This window comes from Myotis nattereri, assembly GCF_964212035.1.
Source record: "Myotis nattereri genome assembly, chromosome: 3".
Lineage (NCBI taxonomy): Eukaryota > Metazoa > Chordata > Mammalia > Chiroptera > Vespertilionidae > Myotis > Myotis nattereri.
Window position 1 is genome coordinate 190318069 of NC_138077.1, and position 16347 is coordinate 190334415.

The window sequence follows — 16347 nt, forward strand, 5'->3', positions numbered from 1 at the left end:
TGGAAAATGGTTCAAATTAGCAGATTTTTATCACTTAGGCTTTATAAACATTGTATTCTCTATAAAAGCTAATTTTGGACTCTATTTATGCAGTCAGTCCCCAACACCCTTAGACTCAGCTACATCAAATATTTGGAGAGGAAGTTCTTGGCGGTTCAGAATGGTTTGAGCTCCTTCAAACTCAGTTTGGGCACAGTTTGTGTTTAACCCTTCTGTTACTACAGATTCCTGCATTTAAACAGCATATATATATTTAAAGCGTATGTGATTTTTCCTATGTATGTAATTTTCCTTTTCGAAGTTATCTTTTTATTTTTGCAGTGAGGTTTTATTTATTTATTTATTTATTTATTTATTTATTTATTTATAGAGAGCAGTGAGGTTTTAATATATTTTTATTTATTTCAGAGAGGAAGGGAGAGGGAGAGAGATAGAAACATCAGTGAGAATCATTGATCGGCTGCCCCCTGCACGCCCCCTACTGGGGATTGAGTCCACAGCCCAGGGCATGTGTCCAGACCAGGAATCAAACCATGACCTCCTGTTCATAGGTCAATGCTCAACCACTGAGCCACACTGGCTGGGCAAGAAGTGACATCTTTTTTTTTTTAATGTATTTTATTGGTGTGTTTTTTTTTTACAGAGAGGAAGGGAAAGGGATAGAGAGTTAGAAACATTGATGAGAGAGAAACATCGATCAGCTGCCTCCTGCACACCCCCTACTGGGGACGTGCCCTCAACCAAGGTACATGCCCTTGACTGGAATCGAACCCGGGACCCCTCAGTCCCCAGGCCGATGCTCTATCCACTGAGCCAAACCCGTCAGGGCAAGAAGTGACATCTTTAGGACAGTGAGTATTCCCATGTATAAACATGTTATGCCTCTCCATTTATTCTTTAATATTCTTTTTATATTTAAAAAATATATTGTATTTTCCTTCATAAGGTCTAGCACATCTTTTATAAGCTGTATTCCTAGATATCTTATAGTTTTAGTTGACATTGAGAATGGTATATCCTAGCTTCTTATTTCTTTATACAGTAATCGATTGATTTTTGCATGTTGACCTTGTACCTAGTGGCTCTGCCAAACTCTCTTATTAGTTCAAATAGTTTTCCTCTAGATTTTCTTGGATTTTTCCAAATTGACAGTAATATAACCTGCAAATACAGACACTGTTGTTTTTCTCTAATTCTTATACCTCATTTATTTCTCTTATTACATTGGCCAGGAACTCTAGAATAATGGTGAACAGTGGTGATATAGAGCAATCTCACCTTGTTCCTGATTTAATGGAAACAGTTTCAAACTTTCATTTTAAGTATAAAGGTCAGATTTGGGGAAGATAGCCTTTAATGAATTTAAATTTTTCCTCCTATTCTTAACTTCCTACTTTTTATTATGAACTCACTTTAGTTTTATATTTCTGCTTTTTGTAAGGATCATATGATTTTTCTCCTTTACCAGTTAATTGGCAGATCACAGTGATAGATTAACTAATGTTAAATTTTCCTTCTGTGAGTCAAGGGAAAATTAATTTCAGGCCTGGATGGTGCCTGCCTGCCTGACACTGACCTTGGTCTTTCACAATACTGTTGCCTTGGGAACTGCAGAGTTGAGATAAATGGGGGATATTGTGTGTGGCTCCTTTGTTGTGTGCACAGGTATAGAGGTGTTGTCAAGGGGCACATAGGCTGTGGGCCTACACAACCAGAATCATATAAAATATTGGTGGGAAATAGAGGCCGCAGCTTCTGTGAGTCAAGGTGACCCCCCCCCCCCCACACACACACCTATGCCTTCCCACTGGTAGCTGTACATGTCCTGTCGGTGAGTGACAAAAGAGCTTGTGTACTTGAGTAGCCACTGGACCTCCCAGCGAGATGAAAATACGGCATCTGCCTTATCTCCTCCTTAAATCATTTGTGTCTCATGGGTCTGACCGCCAACTGGAATCCATAATCACAGTTGTGGTACTGCACCCTCTATTGCAGTGGTCATGACAAAAATTTTATACACTGCTGGATTCTATTTGCTAGTATTTTACTTTAGGGTTTTTGTAAATATTCTCACGAGTTTGAGGTAAATTTTGTTTTCTCATATCAGCATCTGAGATTGGTTTGGCATTGGCTAGTAGGCCCACAATTCTTATCTGTAACTCCAAAATTTCAGAAGGTGCTGCCCACTAGCAATAGGGGTGGGGAGGTGCAAACGAGCAAACTCATTTGGCAGCAAAACCTCATCTAAACTGATGTGAAGTTATCTCCAGTTTTATTTATCCCACTTAGTATGTTTTGCTGCAGAAATGTTAACATATTTGATTGCGGAGGCTGGTCCAGGTTGCGCTGGGGAGGGGGCGCTATATACAACTTACAGGCAGCATAATCTTTCTAAACTCCCCAACCCCCAAAATGCTTAAGATAAAGGACTGTGAACCTATGTTAGCCTAATGAAACGAATTGATCAGCTTTTCCCCTCCCCCTCTCCCCTTATTATTTGAAGTAGTTTGCATGAAATAGTGCATACTTTGTTTATAAAGCTTTTCAGGCTTCCTGGTGTGTGTGTGTGTGTGTGTGTGTGTGTGTGGTGTGATTTGGTGGTGTGTGTGTTCATGTGTGTGCATGTGTGTGTGTGTGGTGTGGTGTGTGTGTGTGTGCGTGTGTGTGTGTGGTGTGGTGTGGTGTGATGTGTGTGCGTGTGTGGTGTGGTGTGTGTGTGTGTGCGGTGTGTGTGTGTGTGCGTGTGTGTGTAGTGTGGTGGTGTGGTGTGGTGTGTGCGTGCGTGCGTGCGTGGTGTGGTGGTGTGGTGTGTGTGTGTGTGTGGTGTGTGTGTGTGCGCGTGTGTGGTGTGGTGGTGTGATGTGGTGTGTGTGTGTGTGTGGTTATTGGTGGTGTGTGTGTGTGTGCATGTGTGTGTGTGGTGTGTGTGTGCGCGTGTGTGGTGTGGTGGTGTGGTGTGGTGTGTGTGTGTGTGTGGTGTGTGTGTGTGCGTGTGTGGTGTGGTGGTGTGGTGTGGTGTGTGTGTGCGTGTGTGTGTGTGGTTATTGGTGGTGTGTGTGTGTGCACGTGTGCGTGTGTGTGGTGTGGTGGTGGTGCGTGCGTGCATGTGTGTGTGTGTGGTGGTGTGTGTGTGGTGTGGTGGTGGTGTGTGTGTGTGTGTGTGTGTGGTGTGGTGGTGTGGTGTGTGTGTGTGTGTGGTTATTGGTGGTGTGTGTGTGTGCGTGTGCGTGTGTGTGGTGTGGTGGTGTGGTGTGGTGTGTGTGTGTGTGTGTGGTTATTGGTGGTGTGTGTGTGTGCGTGTGCGTGTGTGTGGTGTGGTGGTGTGGTGTGGTGTGTGTGTGTGTGGTTATTGGTGGTGTGTGTGTGTGCGTGTGCGTGTGTGTGTGTGGTGGTGTGTGTGTGGTGTGGTGTGTGTGGTGTGTGTGTGTGTGTGTGTGTGTGTGTGTGGTTATTGGTGGTGATGAGAAACTTGCCTTTCCCAGGAATCAATTCATTGGTGCCATTGGGCCCTGAAATAACCAACTGGGCCACGCCTTCCTGGCTCCCTTTGAGGAAGCCTGATCTTGTCATTCAAAGACATTGGAGACGCTAAAGATCAGTTGTTTTCAGGCCATTTGATTTTCCAAAACTACTGAGTTTTTGGCTGGACCTTGTGAGAAGAAAAAGGCTTTGGGGGATTGTATTTAGCTTAGTTACGGACTCTGAGTTTTAATTTTACCTCTGGGGGGCAGTCTTGGATCATAGATAGACATGCTATTTTAAAAACCGTAACCTAAAGTAAATTAAATGAGTGCCCATTTAGGTATATTATTTTCACCCTTCACAGATGATGAAACTGAGTCTTAGTTCATGTGAAACTTGCCTAGTTCATGGTAGTTGTTAGTAGCATAAGGCAAATCTGGGATTTTAACCTAGATCTTAAAACACTATATTCTCAGCCTCTCTCCTCCTCTTCCTCCTCCTCTTCCTTCTCCTCCTCCTCCTCCTCCCCCTAATTTCTTTCCCATGAAAGAATTATAGCAAAGTATTTAAATGTGCCTCTAAAGTCAACCTGCACCCTAGCCAGTTTTGCTCAGTGGATAGAGCATTGGCCTTCGGACTGAAGGGCCCTGGGTTCGATTCCAGTCAAGGGCACATGCCCAGGTTGCAGGCTCGATCCCCAGTAGGGGGCTTTCAGGAGGCAGCCAATCAATGATTCTCTTCATCATTGAAGTTTCTATCTCTCTCTCTCTCCTTTCTCTCTGAAATCAATAAAAATAAATTTTAAAAAATGAAAATAAAGTCAACCTCCTTGACCAGGCAGGCTTGGCCCATATGAGTCCCTGAAGGGCAGAATGGCGTCGGGAAATTGATTTTCAGTGACCTACCATACCTACAAAGTCTGGCTCTATCACCTACCAGTTATGTGACCAAGGGAAGGTTACTGGATTGCTCTGTGCCTCCGGTTCCTTATCATAAAAATGAGATGTTAAAGGACATTTTTCTTGAGTCTTGAGCATATGCAGATGAACTTACCTACTGCATGACTCTGAGCCTGTGTTGCTAATGAAGTGCAAGAAAGAAATCAGTCAGGGCCCCAGAAGAAGGCACTAAAATAACGACTTCTTGTAGAACTAATCAGAATCAGCAAAAATAAAAGCACAATTCGATTGCTGATGAACTTGTTTGAACCAGCCAATCACCTCTCCTTTGGAAACATGCCTTTTGGCCTTATAAGCCCATCCTTGTCTTTGGCCTGGGAGTCAGATTTCATGGGGCCTGTTTTCCCTTGTATATTACCACCTACTTATGCTTTAGCTAATTGCCCCAGTGGTTTGCTGACATTGAATCTGAAGACCCAATCCCACATGTAAAGTATCTGTGTTGAACTAAGTGTCTTTGCCATACCTGGCAGCCCTTTCAGGTTAACGTTCCCTACATACCAGCACTTATTTTTCCTTTTACTTGGGATAATAGTTTCTACCTCATAAGATTATTTTAATAATAAAATGAGACGACACATGTAGGGCAATTAGAAAAAGTCTCAATAAGTGTTATTGCTATTTATTTTTTTTTAAATATATTTTATTGATTTTTTACAGAGAGGAAGGGAGAGGGATAGAGAGCTAGAAACATCAATGAGAGAGAAACATCAATCAGCTGCCTCCTGCACATCTCCCACTGGGGACATGCCCACAACCCAGGTACATGCCCTTGACTGGAATCGAACCTGGGACCTTTCAGTCCGCAGGCTGACGCTCTATCCACTGAGCCAAACCTGTTTCGGCAGCTATTAATTTAAAAAAAACTTCTTTGAGTACCTAGATATCAGGCCCTGTTGTCTGTTCAAAGGACACTGAGGTATGTATATCAGGAAGGATTCGATCAGGAGACAGAAACCACACAAATTAAGTTGAGTAGAGAGAATTTAATCTAAAGAATTGTTATGGCCCTGGTCAGTCTGGCTCAGTAGATAGAGCGTCAGCCTGCAGATTGAAGGGTCCCAGGTTTGATTCAGGTCAGGGGCACATGCCTAGGTTGCAGGCTCCTCCCCAGCCCAGGCCCTGGTCAGGGCGTGTGCAGGAGGTAACTGATTGATGTGTTTCGTTCACATCCATGTTTCACTCTGTTTTCCCCTCTCTCTTCCATTCTCCTTGAGAATCAATGGAAAAATATCCTTGGGTGAGGATTAGCAAACACACACACACACACACACACACACACACACACACAAACAACAAAGAATTGTTATGTAGGTATAATAGACTGGTTAAATGACAAGCAAGAAAGAGGAGTAAAGCATCTTGGAGGCAGCAATTATAGGAAGTAACTACAGTAGTCCCCCTACATCTGTGAGGGATACGTTCCAAGATACCCAATGGATGCCTGAAACCAGGGCTAGCACTGAACCATGGGTGGGCAAAAGCAGGTTTACGATTGTGAGTACACAATACACAGTTTATTCTTGTATTATAATCATAACTTACATGCCTTTTGCCATACAAACAACTGTAAGCCTACTTTTTCCCACTCTGTATATACTGTCCCCCCCCCCTCCATGATACAGAACCTTTTCACTGAAAGGAAGCACTTTCTGTCTCTCTTTGGCATATCCAAATTGCTAGCATCACTACTCTTGCGCGGTGAGGCCATTGTTAAGTAAAAGAAGGGTTACCTGAATACAAGCACTGTGACACCAAGACAGCTGATCTGATAAACTGAGACAGGCACTACGTGACTAATGGCAGGCTGCACGTGCAGTGTGGATACACTGTACAAAATTGTTGAAAGGACTCAGAGAGAAAAGAATATAAAATTGCTATTGGATTTGGCAAAGGACTTTTGTACCCCGAGCTGCCTTTAGGTAGAAGATGAACACTTCTCCATTTTCATGGGGGCAGGAGAGATGGATTCAGACATAAGTGGTTTGTAAACTTGGTGATAGAAAGACAATGAAGTTCTGTTTTTTCTCACAAAATGTCAATAAAATGACCTCATGAGTTATGACACCAGTCAAGAAGGACATATGAGATCATCAAAAGTCCATCCGACACACTGTAGGCAATGCGAGCTACAAGACCAACCCTTGACATCGTAACTATAAAAAGGGCTTATGAAACAGTCGTGACGGTGAGAAGAATCACCACAGATGTTTGCAACTCCAGATCTTACCAGGTGAATACCTCTAGTCATTTGTAACTTCAATAATGTCCAGAAATGGTTATTACTTAGGACAGTTAACATTAGCTGCTGTAGCGAACAACTCAAAAATGTAAATAGCTGCCAAAACCGGTTTGGCTCAGTGGATAGAGCATCGGCCTTCGGACTGAAAGGTCCCAGGTTCGATTCCGGTCAAGGGCATGTACCTGGGTTGCGGGCACATCCCCAGTAGGAGATGTGCAGGAGGCAGCTGATCGATGTTTCTCTCTCATCGATGTTTCTAACTCTCTATCTCTCTCCCTTCCTCTCTGTAAAAAATCAATAAAATATATTTTTAAAAAATGTCAATGGCTGGCATAACCTAATAAAAGTTATTTCTCACTCATGTCACAGTCTGATGCAGGTTGGTGAGGGCTTTGCTCTCTGCAGTCATTCACAGACCCGCACTCCTTCCACCTGACAGTTTGTCTTCTAGGTCCATGAAGTCCTCTCCATTCAGCTGACACGTTGAGAAGAGAACGGATCATGCATGGGAGCTTCGTACGGCCAGGCTGGAGGAGGTCCATATCACATTCTGGTGGCCAGATCTCAGTCACATGTCCACACCCCAAGAGCCCCAGCTGAGGTCCCCACCAACACCAGCATTCAGCACCTGACATGTGTGTAAAGAAGTCTCCAGAAGACGTTAGCCCTCAGCTGTCAAATTATCCCAGGTGAAGCTCAGATGTCGAGGAACAAAGATAAGCTGCCCCTGCTATGCCCCAAGGAACCCCTACAATTACATTAATTCTAATCCCTCGATAATTCCTCTTTTCTATATTATTCATAGTGTTTCTGCTTGTCTGTTCCAACCCTAGTTGCTACAAACCATGAACTTAAACAGGACATAATTGCCATTCTGATTGGTACAAGTGCCACACAAGTGAAGCACCTTCAATTATTAATATATTTTTAAATGTCTCTCCCAGATTCAGGAGGTTTTCATTTCCGATATTTAACATAAACACTATCCCAACACCATTGCCTCTTTATCTTGAGTATTCATCTTTAATTTTTTTTTCTGTCAGTTCTGGATATTTTATGAAAACAAAACCCTGCCCATTTACTACTTATCCAAATATTCTAATACACCAGTGATAAAACCAAACTAAAGGGTACGCTATTTAGAGGCACTAAGTGGATAAAGATACACTGATGGCTCCTCTAAAGCAAAGAGTGCTTCATAAAGAATGAGCAACGCAGTGTGTGCTGTCTGCAGAGACGTGGGGAAGCAGCAGACAGTGTCCTCAGTGCTATTTTAGGAGGCCCATGTATCAATGCTCATGATGACATCCAATGAACTAATGAGTTTAAATTATAGCATATTTCTAAATAATTAACTGTGCTATTTATTGCAGTTGCCATGTACCATTTGCCTACTAGTACACCCGTACGTCAGTATTTCATCAACTGTCCCAATCCTAACGGCGCATGCCCATTTAGCAGGCCTGTTTACGACAGTGCCTGGGGTGGAAGGTGGGACCAGCTGGGTGATTTAGTTAGAGGTCTTTCCCCACCTGCAAATTTTCCTTTCAGAATTCAAATTGTAGAAGTGTTTTGTTTGTTCTTTTAAACAGAAAAAAATGTTTTCCTTAGGCAGCCAAACCCTGTGTCCTCATTCTGGGGTCCTTTCTTTTTAAAAAAAATCCATATATATGTATATTAATTGAGGTATAAATGATATTCAGTGTTCTATTAGTTTCAGGTGTACAATATGAGGCACTATTTATATACACTGCAAAATGACCACACATAGTTACAGAATTTTTTTTCTTGTGATAAGAACTCTTAAAATTGCCGAAACCGGTTTGGCTCAGTGGATAGAGCGTCGACCTGCGGACTGAAAGGTCCCGGGTTCTATTCCGGTCAAGGGCATGTACCTGGGTTGCGGGCATATCCCCAGTGGGAGATGTGCAGGAGGCAGCTGATCGATGTTTCTCTCTCATTGATGTTTCTAACTCTCTATCTCTCTCCCTTCCTCTCTGTGAAAAATCAATAAAATATAAAAAAAAAAGAACTCTTAAAATTTATTCTTTTTTATTTTGGTTAATCCTCACCCGAGGATATTTTTCCATTGATTTTTAGGGAGAGTGGAAAGGAGAGGGAAAGACAGAGAGAAACATCAATTGGTTGCCTCCTGTATGAGCCCTGGCCAGGGCCCAGGCTGGGGAGGAGCATGCAACCAAGGTACGTGCCCAAATCTGGGACCCTTTGGTCCATAGGCCGACACTCTCTCCACTGAGCCAAACCAGCTAGAGCTAAAATTTATCCTTTTAGCAACTTTCAAATATGTAATACGATACTATTAACTATAGTCACCACGCTGTACCTGACACCCATGACATTGATAGTACAACTGGAAGTGGGTGCTCTTCTGGGGACCCTTTCTTTCCCACCCAAGGCTCCTCACCCAAGTGCACCCACTACCCTGCTCTTCTGTCTCCTTTTTTGGCCTCCAGTTTCCCTGAACTTAAAATAAGATGGATAAGTCAGTAGTCCTCCAACTTTAATGTTCACAAAATGCAGATTTCTAGTAGAACACTCCAGAGTTCCCGGTTTTGAGACAGTGTGATATTCTCCAGGGCACTCTAAGCTGCACCCTTCCCTGGCCCCAGGCTACTTCTGCCTTCCAGCTCTGGAACCATAGTCTCCAGCCCACTCATTAGGACCAGATGGCCCAACGCAGCCAGCTCTATCTGCAAATCAGGGGGTGAGTAGGCTGCAGACCCAGCCCAGACCTCTCAGCCCCCTCGCCCCCATCTCCCTCTAGTCTAGGGCAGAAACTGGAATTGTTTCTGGGCATTGGGAAACAGCCTCCATGCGGCAGCATGCTGTGCTCCTTTGTGGTGGTCCCAGCGAGCCTACCGCTCCTAATCTTATCTAGCCTCTTTACCCCCGACTTCAGGGTCTATGCCTGTGCTGTCCAGTCTACTAAGCAGAACCTAGAGGTGATTATTGAAATTAAGATGAAGGAAAAAGTAAAATTCAGTTCTTTGTGCACACTAGCCACATTTCAAGTGCTCAGTATCGTTAAGCAATAGTAGCTGTCCTGTGGGGGTAGCCTGGCTATAGTACATTTCAATCACTGCAAACAGTTCTGTTGGTCAGTGCTGGACTGTAGGATTGATCTCCTGCAGCTCTCAGGAACTGACCACTCAAGGGCACAGCCGTTACCCTCTCTCCAGCTGGCACTGCCGCCACATCTTCTCTGCCCAATGCTTTTTCCTACCGTGTCCAACCCCTGCTATTGCAGCACCAAGACGGATCAGCATAGCTCATGGGTCAGCTGAGATCGAACTGGCAAATAGGAGTCAGACTCCCCTTCCTGGGGATCCCTCAAAACTTAATGAGCTAATTCCTGGGGGAGAGCTTTGGGGAAGGGAACCATTTGAATACACACAGAGGTAATGAGGGGCAACGATAATGCATCTCCCTTTACAGTCATGGTATTCTTCCTGTCTCCATCCTCTTTATAGAAATCTAGTGGGAGAGTAGAGATTGAGCGAGTTCTGAGTTTGAGCCTTTCTCAGCAAACACTGCGGAAAGGTGGCTGAAGCTACAATCTTCAGTATCTGAATTTACAGCACCTGTCACTTACCTGCTTGCTCTCAACTCTATTCTCATCCTATTATGCTGTCCTCTGTATAGTAAGGGGCCGGAAGCTTTTCTCAGATTTCTTTGTCCATTGGCTTCCCATTAGGTTTTGCCGATGAGAGGCACTGGTGGGACTCTGGAAGGCAGACGGAGAAGCCTTTTCCCCTTTTTCCAGAAGTGGGAGAAGCAGAAACAATGGGTGAGTGCAGGCTCCTGGGTTCCTGCCCAAGCAGTACTCTTCCAGAGTAGGAGCCATGGCAGTTACTATAGCAACCTCAGCAGCATGGCACTCATGAACTCTAGCTCTGGCGGTGACAACAACAGGCCCACGTGACTTCAGACTTCCAGACTGCAGCAAGAGTGGGAGCTCCTGGCTTCCTGCGGGGCAGCAAGAGTGGTAGTTCTAGTGGAAGCAGCAGGTGCTCCAATTGACTTAGCAATGCAATGAGCATGGGCTTGGGATGGCATCCTTGTCCCTTTTGCCACTCCAGCCCAGGGGTGGTAGTGGCTTCCTCCAATTAGAAATATCTGGGTAACCTCCCTGTGTTTTGTTTCTTTAGCCCTTTTACCAGTTTTATGTCCCATCTCTTATATTAAATTCCTCCTTTGAAATACTAGAATGATTTTTGTTTTCTCTGGTATGTGGAAGGAAGTGGTGTGAGCCTCTTACAGCTTCCTCCACTCTTTTCCTTGTCACTGGCTGGAACCCCTAGGGAATGATAGAACCACAAGGTAGAAAGAACCTCAGTCCCAAATCTCTGTAAGAAGGAGAGCCATCCATCCATCTGACACCGACCTTGGGATGCACATAAACAAGAAATAGACTTCTACTGCATTTGAGTTATTGTATGTATCTATTTTTTACAGCAGCTTAGCCTTTGCCCCAACTAACATAGTGCCTTAACCGTGACATATATTTATGTGAATATAGTGCTACTTGTGCCAGGCACCCTGCTAAGCACTTTATCCTCATTGAATCCTCACATAACAAGTAATTATTTTTTTTAATATATTTTATTGATTTTTTACAGAGAGGAAGGGAGAGAGATAGAGAGTTAGAAACATCGATGAGAGAGAAATATCGATCAGCTGCCTCCTGCACATCTCCTACTGGGGATATGCCCGCAACCAAGGTACATGCCCTTGACCGGAATCGAACCTGGGACCTTTCAGTCCGCAGGCCGACGCTCTATCCACTGAGCCAAACCGGTTTCGGCACAAGTAATTATTTTTATTATTCCCATTGACCAACTAGGAAACTGAATTGCAGAGAGGTTAACTAACTTGTCCATGGGCTGTCTAACTTGAAAGTCTGTGCACTTGGATAGATACTAGATTGATCTTTTATATACTTATATGTAATGTGGGTATATATATCTAGATAGATAGATAGATAGATAGATAGATGATAGATAGATAGACAGAGTTCAAAGTAGCTTTTGGAGCCCGGCTGGCGTAGCTCAGTGGTTGAGCATCTACCTATGAACCAGGAGGTCACAGTTTGATTCCCGATCAGGGCACATGTGAGTAAGATCCCCAGTGGGGGGTGTGTAGGAGGCAGCCGATCAATGATTCTTTTCATCATTGATGTTTCTATTTCTCTCCCCTCTCCCTTTCTCCCTGAAATCAATAAAAATATTAAAACACACACACACACACACACACACACACACACACAAATAAAGTAGCTCTTGGAAATAGATATAGCTACAGGTATGTAGATATAGAAATTATCTAGCCCCAACAGGTTTGTTCTGGGCTTGCGTCCACTCTCTACCCTCTCCATGCTGTCCCCATGGGGCTGACTTGTGAACTGCACTAGTTGGTTGTTTTTGCCTTCTAATTTCCAGTTGGGTTTGTCCAATGGAAAACCCAACTAGGAGAAAGGCACATGGTAATAGAAGGGGGTCAAGGTACTATCCCACCCACCCTCAGTCTTTCTTTACCAGGCTATATGTTGGCAATGGCCGTGTTTCTTTACCAAAGTCCAGGGCTCCCACTGGAAGTCTCCCTTGTACAACAACTCTGTTCCATCCCCTTCCCCCTTAAGGCCTAGTGTCTGCCGGTGCTAGCCCTTCGGCATTTGACCACACCTTGTTGATGTCTCTCAATCCTGCCCATATCTGTGTAAATAGTGCTTTCATTGATCTATCTTCAGTTCTATGAGTGCTATCAGTTTCCTGTCAGCACCCTGGTAAGTATAGTTTGTATGCTGTCCTTGGTAGGAAGACCCACTTTCCCTTCTCTGGGTACACATTCTTTGGGAGGAGTTCTTATCTCTCAGTTCTAGGGGTAAGTGACTCAGCCATGGCCAATCAGAGCACTGTATTCCCCTGTAAGTAGTGATTTATTCTGAGCTTAGCACAGATCCCAAATCAAGCCAATGAGAACCAGCGCAGGATGTTGACTGGCTGCGCTGGGGAAGAGAAGCTCTCCTCCTTTCTGTGGGACTCTCACCTGAGAGTATGTGGGCCTGGAGATGCTGGTAGATACTTGCCTTTATGTGGATCCCAAGAATGAAGTCAACACAGGAGAACAAAGACCTGGAAAGAGGTCACACACCAATCACATTGGTGACTCAAGCTGTCCCTAAAGTCCAGTCCCCCTCCTGGTTTTCCTCTTACTTGAGCCACTACATTCTCTTTTTGCTTAACCCATTGTGGGCTGGACTTTCTGTCACTTGCAGCCAAGAGTCATAAATGTTAGAGAAATGTGTCAGACTCATGTGTTTTCTGCAAACAGAAATCACCTCTAGATAACTTAAGGAAAAAAAGAAATTTAGGGTGAGAGATGTGCAGAGGCTCTCAGAACTAGAGAAAAAGCAGAAGTGGGTCTTGGAAAGGATGTGTACCCGAGTGGTCTCTGGGAATTCAGATAGCAGGAATGGACAGTGGCATCATCAGAGCTCTGCCCTATAATAAGCCAGCACTAACCATCTACTATCCCTGAATCACTTTACTCAAGATTCAGATTATTGTGGGAAAGAGAGGATGAAAGAGAAAAAGGGAATTCATTTAGCCTTGACTTAAGTCTCATGCTCGACCTTTGTTCACAGGAAGGCAGGACACCTGGATTGAAAGTCCTCCAAGACTGTATACAATCCAGGCTGGGTACTTCCCCAAAGCATATGTTAACTCATTTTAATCCTCAGAGTAGCCCCTCGAAATAGGTACTGTTATTATTATCATCCCTATTTTGCATATGATGAAATTGAGACACAGAGTGGGAAAGTAACCTGCCTGTTACTGGATGCCAACCCAGGCAGCCTGGCTCCGGAATCTGTGCACTTAACCCACTGCACTATGGGACTTCAGCAGCAGCAGGAGAAAGAAGGCAGGGCAGACAAAAGCACAGGTCCTCTGCAGGTAATGCTCGAGGGAGGAATTATGGGGAACTTCTACTCTCCCTGTATAATTTTTTTTTAGCCACCATGTATCAACCAGCCAAACAATCAAACAAAAAAGATAATAGAGAGATTTCTATTTTGGAATTTAAAAAAAAAAAAAATCCTGCTTAGCCAATAGGAAAAAGGGAAGGAGCCCAAAGCTGGTGATCTCACTCTCTCACAGACTCAAAGAAGACTGTGAAATATCTAGGACCCAGAGGAATTCCGGCTGTCACTAGACTGCACTAGCCTTGGCTGAGGAAACCCAGGGAGGGGGCAGGAAGGCATTATCCATCATACAGACACATTTTGGGACCAACAAGAGGAGGAATGCTTGCACTTGGTTGGAGCAAATTGAAGTAGCCTCTGGCCGCAGACCTCTGCCCTCATAGAAAACCCTACTGGGCTCAATTCCCTGCCTGAACCTTTTTAGGGCCGCACTGTCCCTTCTCTCCTGCAGCCTGCTCTGCCCTCACTCTGCAGGGCCTGCTCCTTCCACAGTGTGAAGCAGTTGTTGCCGAGGCTCCAAGTCTGAGAACAACCATGTCACAACAGAGCTCCAGAACGCACACCTCTTTCCTCTGGCTCAGCCTTTAGCTGCAGGAACGTGCAAACCCCAGCTCTGATCTAGGACACTGCCCTGCTCAGGGTCACAGGTCAGTCAGTGGTTAAGAGTCAGACCCAGGTTGGCATCCCAACTCTGTTGCTATCTGGCTCTGTTCCAATGCGCAAGCTGTCTAACCCAGGGGTGGGCAAACTTTTTGACTCGAGGGCCACAATGGGTTCTTAAACTGGACCGGAGGGCCGGAACCAAAGCATGGATGGAGTGTTTGTGTGAACTAATATAAATTCAAAGTAAACATCATTACATAAAAGGGTACGGTCTTTTTTTTTCAATAGTTTTATTCATTTATCCGGCCCGCGGGCCGTAGTTTGCCCACGGCTGGTCTAACCTCTTCTGAGCCTCCAGCCACTGCTGTGAAATAAGGTAATGATACCAGGGCTGCAAATAGGGCCCCATGCACATGTATAGCTGAACTGGTTGCTAAAACATCAAAATACTTCCCAATAGACTAGTAAATAGTTATTAGTAGCCCATGGACCCTCTATCTCCCTAGCTTTTCTCCTATCTGTTCCCCTTGATCCAATAACCAAAGTGTACCTCTTGGCAAAACAGAGACATACTAAGTCCTTTACCTAGCCCTAAGGCCAGGCATCAGGTAATGCCATGCCTGAAGATGGTTGTTAGATATTTTTAATATCGCCCCTGGCAGTGGTCATCTCTGGGATTGAGCTGATGCAGAGGAAGGACTTGGCAGAGAGTCTGGGACATAGTGAAGTAACTCAGTCAGTGTCAGCCGTTATTGCAGTCAACATGAAACCTAAAGAGCAGAGGCAGGATCAAGATCAGGGGCTCAGGTATTATGAGCAGGTGAAGATGAGTTATAACTGGCAGTTCAGATACAGTCACAGGCCCCGAGGTGATTCATGGGTGAGGCTGCAAGGTGGTCCTGCCTGGTTTAAAGAGTCAGAGCAGGACCAATATATCCTGCTTCACCAACTGCCCCTTCCTTCCCCTGCTTACCTGGGACTCCTGGATCCCATGCGAGATTCCAAGGCCAGGGTGGAATTGACAGGAGAAGCCACACACTGGCACTCAGTTCAGGAGCACGTCTCCCTGTGTTCACTGCTACCGGCTCCACTGCTACTGTGGGGATCGCATGCCTTGTTGGCCCGAGACAGAGAAGCTGCTCCCAGGAGCCTGGACTGTGCCTTTCTAAAGCCTTGGAGAATCAGAAAGGGTATTCCAATCCAGGGTCCCTCCCCATAAGGACGTGAAGGCAGTGTATGTACTGGCTAGGATCGTAAGCTCTGGAGCCAGACTACTTGGGCTCAAATCCCAGCTCTGCCCTAGCTGGTTTGGCTCAGTGGAGAGAGTGTCAGCCTGCGGACTGAAAGGTCCTGGGTTCGATTCTGGTCAAGGGCACATGCCCAAGTTGCTGGCTAGGTCCCCAGTAGGGGGCATGCAGGAGGCAGCCAATCAATGATTCTCTATCATCATTGATGTTTCTATCTCTCTCCTTCTCCCTTCCTCTTTGAAATCAATAAAAATATATTTTTTAAAACATCCCAGCTCTGAGCTGTACTAGCTATGTGAACCTGGGCTAGTCACTTAACTCCTCTGAGCCTCAATGTCCTCATCTGTCAAATGGGAGTAATAATAGTACCTGCTTCACAGAGTTCTTAAGAGGAAAACATTAACTAATATGTATAAAGTGTTAGGATAACTCCAGACACAAAGGACATTCTCGATTATGTTAGCTATTGTTAAGGAGCTCACAAGTGTAGTGGAGCAATCAGATTCATGCCCACATAATTCTGTTTAGGGCGACAGCCTTTCTCCATCTTGCTAGTTCCTTCCCTGCTCCTCAGGGACTCCTGGACCAGCTTCCACATTTTACAGACTGGGAGGCCCAGAGAGAGAGAAGTATCTTGCCCATGGTCATGTGTGGCGGGTCATTGGCAACGATGGGACCCGAGGAGTTTCAGATACCACTTTCAGCATCCCCTGCCGCCTCTCCCCACTTCCTTAGGCCTTGGGGCATGGTTGTCTGTGAGCAGGGGTGAGTTCTGGCCACCTATAGGGTCCCCAGAGCCCAGAGCAGAGAGGTGCTCAGGAAGTGACAGAG